Source organism: Saccostrea echinata, unplaced genomic scaffold (genome assembly GCF_033153115.1).
Source record: "Saccostrea echinata isolate AGI-Se365-2 ecotype Australia unplaced genomic scaffold, CSIRO_AGI_Sech_v1 ptg000036l, whole genome shotgun sequence".
In the NCBI taxonomy this organism is placed as follows: Eukaryota; Metazoa; Mollusca; class Bivalvia; order Ostreida; family Ostreidae; genus Saccostrea; species Saccostrea echinata.
In genome coordinates, this window is record NW_026889785.1 from 4,415,578 (window position 1) to 4,423,556 (window position 7,979).

Sequence of the window (7,979 nt, forward strand, 5' to 3'; positions counted from 1 at the left end):
GAAGTGATCAAAGAAATCGAAAATTTCAACTTTTCTTTTTAAAATTAAAATTTTCATCACTTTATTGCTTCCCTTTCGCTGTTTTAAAATATGTTAAATTCCACCGGAAAAAAACTTTAAACTTCCGGTTTTAAAAGATAAACTACGTTATTTCGTGGTTTAGCTTTCTCATAAATATCACTTATAGATAAGTAATTGAAATGTTTTTTTGTTTTTTTTTTTACATATGCTGTAGATACTGCAAAAGTCAAGAGAAAATTCAGAGATTTTTATTCAGTTCACTTCCGGTCGTGTGTTTTCTTGTCCTCAAAATTAGAATTTGTTCTCACAATTGTTCGGCAACAGTAAAAGACTGAACTCTAAAACTTTCAGGACTTATAGTCAGTCATCAGTTCATTTGCTTGGTGTAAAAATCGTGTGTCGTCATTACTTCCGGTCGTGAGAGGAAACGAAGCAAAAAAGTATTTTTTAAGTTATTTTGTTTCTACATAAGTTTTAGGCTAATACCGACGTTGGAAAAGACATGTTCATGCAAACAGGAAGTCGTATAACGGAAGACCTTCTCATTACTAGTAATGAGTTTCTAGTATTCTTAATATTATTGTATAGACGAAATTTGGTAAAGGACTATGTCCGCTCCATTTCTCTAGAACAGCTTAAGATATGAAAGTTAACTTTGTCAGATATCATAGATAATGACTTGTAGATGTCACCATGAATATTCTTTTCGTCGTCAATACTTCCGGTCGTCACAGAAATTGGATTAAAAAGTCGATTTTTTTCTATTTCTTCGTCTTTCTAACTTCTTTTTTCTGTAATATTTATAGGGTACGTAAAGGCCCCTCTTTGAAGATTTTACGTATTACCAGTTTCTTGATAGGATTAAGAAGGAATTAAATATCTTTAAATATCTAAGAATTTCCGAAAACGTAGGGCCAACGTTTCTTAAACACTACAAAATATTGATTTTTCCCCCGTATATATAATTTGCGGGGACTGCTCAGTGCTCATTTACGTAGGAAGTGGTGTAGAGTTAACACCTACCAGGTGATTGGGATAGGCCAGAAAAACCTTCCCGATGGCATGGAAACGAGTTTATATTAAATAAAAACAGTTGTATATGATATGTGTGTGCAATTTATTCGCCCCTATTTTTTGTCAACTGTAGAAGATATTGCCATCTTTAGCCCCCCCCCTTTTTTTTCTCTTTTTCGCTTTTATGTTTTGCATTCTTTATAAAATGACCTTGACCTTCGTATCACAAGCAACTCTTCTTGACGTTTTCAAAATTATAAGCCTTAATTCTTTCTACAAAATAATGCTAATTTACATGATTATGTTAAAGACCCCCCCCCCCTCTTCCTCAAAGCAACCAGGTAGATTACACAGATATAAAATTCACAACTTATAAGGATCTTCTTAAGAGTTTCATTAATAAAATTCGGTTCCCCTGATGTGATTTGATATTTTGCTACCATTCATTCTTCTTCTGTTTTGTCTATAGAATTTATAATTATTTTATTTAGAATTAATTTATCTTTAGAAAGTAGTGATTGTCAGCTGCATTCATTAGCCTTTCGCGTTTTCTTGTATATCTATTACTTGCATATTAATAATTTCATTAAATAATATTTAAAAGTATTAAAACTTCATTTCTATTAAATTTTATTCATTTGTAAATCCTTGGATCCGCTCCTGCAGGTGCGCGAAAGCCTCATCACTACTGTAAACAAATTATTCATCACGCCGAAAATGTTCATGATTCCGCTATAAACTAAGAAAGTTTACACATAGTTTTTCATCTCATAAACAACCATCAGCCCTGTCCAATGCAGAAATGCTCGAATTGAAGGGGAAAATTCAGGAATTGTTTTGCGTCAGCCATGTTTTGACGTGAACCTTACACCGCATTCTGTTATATTCTTAATATTATTGTATAGACGAAATTTGGTAAAGGACTATGTCCGCTCCATTTCTCCAGAACAGCTTAAGATATGAAAGTTAACTTTGTCAGATATCATAGATAATGACTTGTAGATGTCACCATGAATATTCTTTTCGTCGTCAATACTTCCGGTCGTCACAGAAATTGGATTAAAAAGTCGATTTTTTTCTATTTCTTCGTCTTTCTAACTTCTTTTTTCTGTAATATTTATAGGGTACGTAAAGGCCCCTCTTTGAAGATTTTACGTATTACCAGTTTCTTGATAGGATTAAGAAGGAATTAAATATCTTTAAATATCTAAGAATTTCCGAAAACGTAGGGCCAACGTTTCTTAAACACTACAAAATATTGATTTTTCCCCCGTATATATAATTTGCGGGGACTGCTCAGTGCTCATTTACGTAGGAAGTGGTGTAGAGTTAACACCTACCAGGTGATTGGGATAGGCCAGAAAAACCTTCCCGATGGCATGGAAACGAGTTTATATTAAATAAAAACAGTTGTATATGATATGTGTGTGCAATTTATTCGCCCCTATTTTTTGTCAACTGTAGAAGATATTGCCATCTTTAGCCCCCCCCCCCCTTTTTTTTTTCTCTTTTTCGCTTTTATGTTTTGCATTCTTTATAAAATGACCTTGACCTTCGTATCACAAGCAACTCTTCTTGACGTTTTCAAAATTATAAGCCTTAATTCTTTCTACAAAATAATGCTAATTTACATGATTATGTTAAAGACCCCCCCCCCCCTCTTCCTCAAAGCAACCAGGTAGATTACACAGATATAAAATTCACAACTTATAAGGATCTTCTTAAGAGTTTCATTAATAAAATTCGGTTCCCCTGATGTGATTTGATATTTTGCTACCATTCATTCTTCTTCTGTTTTGTCTATAGAATTTATAATTATTTTATTTAGAATTAATTTATCTTTAGAAAGTAGTGATTGTCAGCTGCATTCATTAGCCTTTCGCGTTTTCTTGTATATCTATTACTTGCATATTAATAATTTCATTAAATAATATTTAAAAGTATTAAAACTTCATTTCTATTAAATTTTATTCATTTGTAAATCCTTGGATCCGCTCCTGCAGGTGCGCGAAAGCCTCATCACTACTGTAAACAAATTATTCATCACGCCGAAAATGTTCATGATTCCGCTATAAACTAAGAAAGTTTACACATAGTTTTTCATCTCATAAACAACCATCAGCCCTGTCCAATGCAGAAATGCTCGAATTGAAGGGGAAAATTCAGGAATTGTTTTGCGTCAGCCATGTTTTGACGTGAACCTTACACCGCATTCTGTTATTAAGGTCTTCCGTTTCAGACGGAAGACCTTATAGTGATTCTACTGTTTCTTTTTATTATTATTTTTTTTTCCCCTTTTCTTGTCGGAGCGTTTTCTCAGAGATGGCTGGACGGATTTTCTTGAAATTTTCAGGGATGATAGAGAATGAAAATACCCCTAGGCGTTTTTTTCATTTTTTCAAAATTCACTTCCGGTCGTCAGATATGTCCGATTTCCGTTTTTTTCAAAAATATTTTGTCCCAGTCATATCTCAGAAAAGGTAAGAGATTAAGACACCAAACCTATACGGTTAATAGATCTTGAGGAGTAGGCAAAACCATTTGGGTTAAGAGCGTCAGCCGTCACTTCCGGTCGTCACAGGAAGTGATCAAAGAAATCGAAATTTTCAACTTTTCTTTTTTGATTTTTTTCTTTCATTACATTGTTGCATCTTATTTGTAGATTCGAAATATGTTAGTCTTACCGGAACCAAAAACGACAACTTCCGGCTATAAGTGAAAAACTGCATAATTTGAGTATTTTACTTTCCCATAAATATTTTTTATACATAATGTATTTGAACTGATTTTTGAATATGTTATCAAGACTGCAAATGTCTAGAGTAACGTCAAATATCTTTGTAAAATTCACTTCCGGTCGCCCGTTTAAATGTCCGCAAAATGAGAACTTGTCCGAGTGAGATCTCAGAAACGGTAAGAGATTTAGACACCAAACTGATAAGAGTATTAAACCTTGAGAAGTAGACAAAACAATTTGGCTTAAGAGCGTCAGTCGTCACTTCCGGTCGTCACAGGAAGTGATCAAAGAAATCGAAAATTTCAAATTTTCTCTTTTGAAATAAGACTTGCATCATATAATTGTATCTTTTTCACAGTTACGAGATGTCTTGGTTCCACCGGAAACAAAAAACGACAACTTCCGGTTTTAAGAGAAAAACTACATAATAGGGGTTTTGAATTTTCCCCAACATATCGCTTATAGATAGAGTTCTTTAAATGATCTTTATATATGTTATTGAGACTGCAGTTGTCTAGATTGACATGAAATATCTTAATAAAATTCACTTCCGGTCACGTGTTTTCTTGTCCACAAAATGAAAAGTTATTTCAGCGAGATCTCGGAAACGGCATGAAAGTAAAACACCAAACTTGTAGGAGTAATAAAACTTGGTGAGAAGGCAAAACACATAGGGTTAAAAGCGTCAGCCGTCATTTCCGGTCATCACAGGAAGTGATCGAAGAAATCGAAAATTTCAACTTTTCTTTTTAAAATTAAAATTTTCATCACTTTATTGCTTCCCTTTCGCTGTTTTAAAATATGTTAAATTCCACCGGAAAAAAACTTTAAACTTCCGGTTTTAAAAGATAAACTACGTTATTTCGTGGTTTAGCTTTCTCATAAATATCACTTATAGATAAGTAATTGAAATGTTTTTTTGTTTTTTTTTTTACATATGCTGTAGATACTGCAAAAGTCAAGAGAAAATTCAGAGATTTTTATTCAGTTCACTTCCGGTCGTGTGTTTTCTTGTCCTCAAAATTAGAATTTGTTCTCACAATTGTTCGGCAACAGTAAAAGACTGAACTCTAAAACTTTCAGGACTTATAGTCAGTCATCAGTTCATTTGCTTGGTGTAAAAATCGTGTGTCGTCATTACTTCCGGTCGTGAGAGGAAACGAAGCAAAAAAGTATTTTTTAAGTTATTTTGTTTCTACATAAGTTTTAGGCTAATACCGACGTTGGAAAAGACATGTTCATGCAAACAGGAAGTCGTATAACGGAAGACCTTCTCATTACTAGTAATGAGTTTCTAGTATTCTTAATATTATTGTATAGACGAAATTTTGTAAAGAACTTTGTCCGCTCCATTTCTCCAGAACAGCTTAAGATATGAAAGTTAACTCTGTCAAATATCATAGATAATGACTTGTAGATGTCACCATGAACATTTTTTCCGTCGTCAATACTTCCGGTCGTCACATAAATTGGATTAAAAAATCGATTTTTTCAATTTCTTCGTCTTTCTAACTTCTTTTTTCTGTAATATTCATAGGGTTTGTAAAGGCCCCTCTTTGAAGATTTTACGTATTACCAGTTTCTTGATAGGATTAAGAAGGAATTAAATATCTTTAAATATCTTAGAATTTCTGAAAACGTAGGACCAACGTTTCTTAAACACTACAAAATATTGATTTTTTTGTCGTATATATAGTTTACGGCGACTTCTGAGGGCACATTCGCTTAGGATGATGTGTAGAGATAACACTTCTCTGGTGATTGACATAGGCCAGAAAAATCTTACTGTTGCCATGGAAACAAGTTTATATTAAATAAAAATGGTTGAATATGATATATATCATGTGTGCGCATTTTATTCACCCCTCTTTTATTTTGTCAACTGTAGAAGACATTGTCATCTTTACAGAACCCCCCCCCCCTTTCTCTTTTATTGTAATGAATGCAAATGTCGCTTTTATGTTTTGGATTATAAATAAAATGACCTTGACCTTCATATCACAAGCAACTCTTCTTGAAGTTTTCAAAATGATAAGGCTTAACTCTTTCTACAAAATAATGGTAATTTACATGTTTATGTTCTAGACCCCCCCCCCCCCCACTCGAAGCAGCCAGGTGGAATAGGCTTATATAAAATATACAACTTATAAGGAACTTTTTAAGAGTGTCATTAACAAAATTCAGTTCCCCTGATGTGATTTGATATTTTGCTACCATTCATTCTTCTTCTGTTTCGTCTAAAGAATTTATAATTATTTTATTTAGAATTAATTTATCTTTAGAAAGTAGCGATTGTCAGCTGCATTCCTTAGCATTTTCTTGTATATCTATTACTTGCATATTAATAATTTCATTAAATAACATATATAACTATTAGAACTTCTATTAAATTCGTAAATCCTTGGATCCGCTCCTGCAGGTGCGCGAAAGCCTCATCACTACTGTAAACAAATTATTCATCACGCCGAAAATGTTCATGATTCCGCTAAACTAAGAAAGTTTACACATAGTTTATCATCTCATAAACAAACATAACCCTATCCAATACAGAAATGCTGGAATTGAAGGGGAAAATTCAGGAATTGTTTTGCGTCAGCCATGTTTTGACGTGAACCTTACACGCCATTCTGTTATATTCTTAATATTATTGTATAGACGAAATTTTGTAAAGAACTTTGTCCGCTCCATTTCTCCAGAACAGCTTAAGATATGAAAGTTAACTCTGTCAAATATCATAGATAATGACTTGTAGATGTCACCATGAACATTTTTTCCGTCGTCAATACTTCCGGTCGTCACATAAATTGGATTAAAAAATCGATTTTTTCAATTTCTTCGTCTTTCTAACTTCTTTTTTCTGTAATATTCATAGGGTTTGTAAAGGCCCCTCTTTGAAGATTTTACGTATTACCAGTTTCTTGATAGGATTAAGAAGGAATTAAATATCTTTAAATATCTTAGAATTTCTGAAAACGTAGGACCAACGTTTCTTAAACACTACAAAATATTGATTTTTTTGTCGTATATATAGTTTACGGCGACTTCTGAGGGCACATTCGCTTAGGATGATGTGTAGAGATAACACTTCTCTGGTGATTGACATAGGCCAGAAAAATCTTACTGTTGCCATGGAAACAAGTTTATATTAAATAAAAATGGTTGAATATGATATATATCATGTGTGCGCATTTTATTCACCCCTCTTTTATTTTGTCAACTGTAGAAGACATTGTCATCTTTACAGAACCCCCCCCCCTTTCTCTTTTATTGTAATGAATGCAAATGTCGCTTTTATGTTTTGGATTATAAATAAAATGACCTTGACCTTCATATCACAAGCAACTCTTCTTGAAGTTTTCAAAATGATAAGGCTTAACTCTTTCTACAAAATAATGGTAATTTACATGTTTATGTTCTAGACCCCCCCCCCCCCCCACTCGAAGCAGCCAGGTGGAATAGGCTTATATAAAATATACAACTTATAAGGAACTTTTTAAGAGTGTCATTAACAAAATTCAGTTCCCCTGATGTGAGATATTTTGCTACCATTCATTCTTCTTCTGTTTCGTCTAAAGAATTTATAATTATTTTATTTAGAATTAATTTATCTTTAGAAAGTAGCGATTGTCAGCTGCATTCCTTAGCATTTTCTTGTATATCTATTACTTGCATATTAATAATTTCATTAAATAACATATATAACTATTAGAACTTCTATTAAATTCGTAAATCCTTGGATCCGCTCCTGCAGGTGCGCGAAAGCCTCATCACTACTGTAAACAAATTATTCATCACGCCGAAAATGTTCATGATTCCGCTAAACTAAGAAAGTTTACACATAGTTTATCATCTCATAAACAAACATAACCCTATCCAATACAGAAATGCTGGAATTGAAGGGGAAAATTCAGGAATTGTTTTGCGTCAGCCATGTTTTGACGTGAACCTTACACGCCATTCTGTTATATTCTTAATATTATTGTATAGACGAAATTTTGTAAAGAACTTTGTCCGCTCCATTTCTCCAGAACAGCTTAAGATATGAAAGTTAACTCTGTCAAATATCATAGATAATGACTTGTAGATGTCACCATGAACATTTTTTCCGTCGTCAATACTTCCGGTCGTCACATAAATTGGATTAAAAAATCGATTTTTTCAATTTCTTCGTCTTTCTAACTTCTTTTTTCTGTAATATTCATAGGGT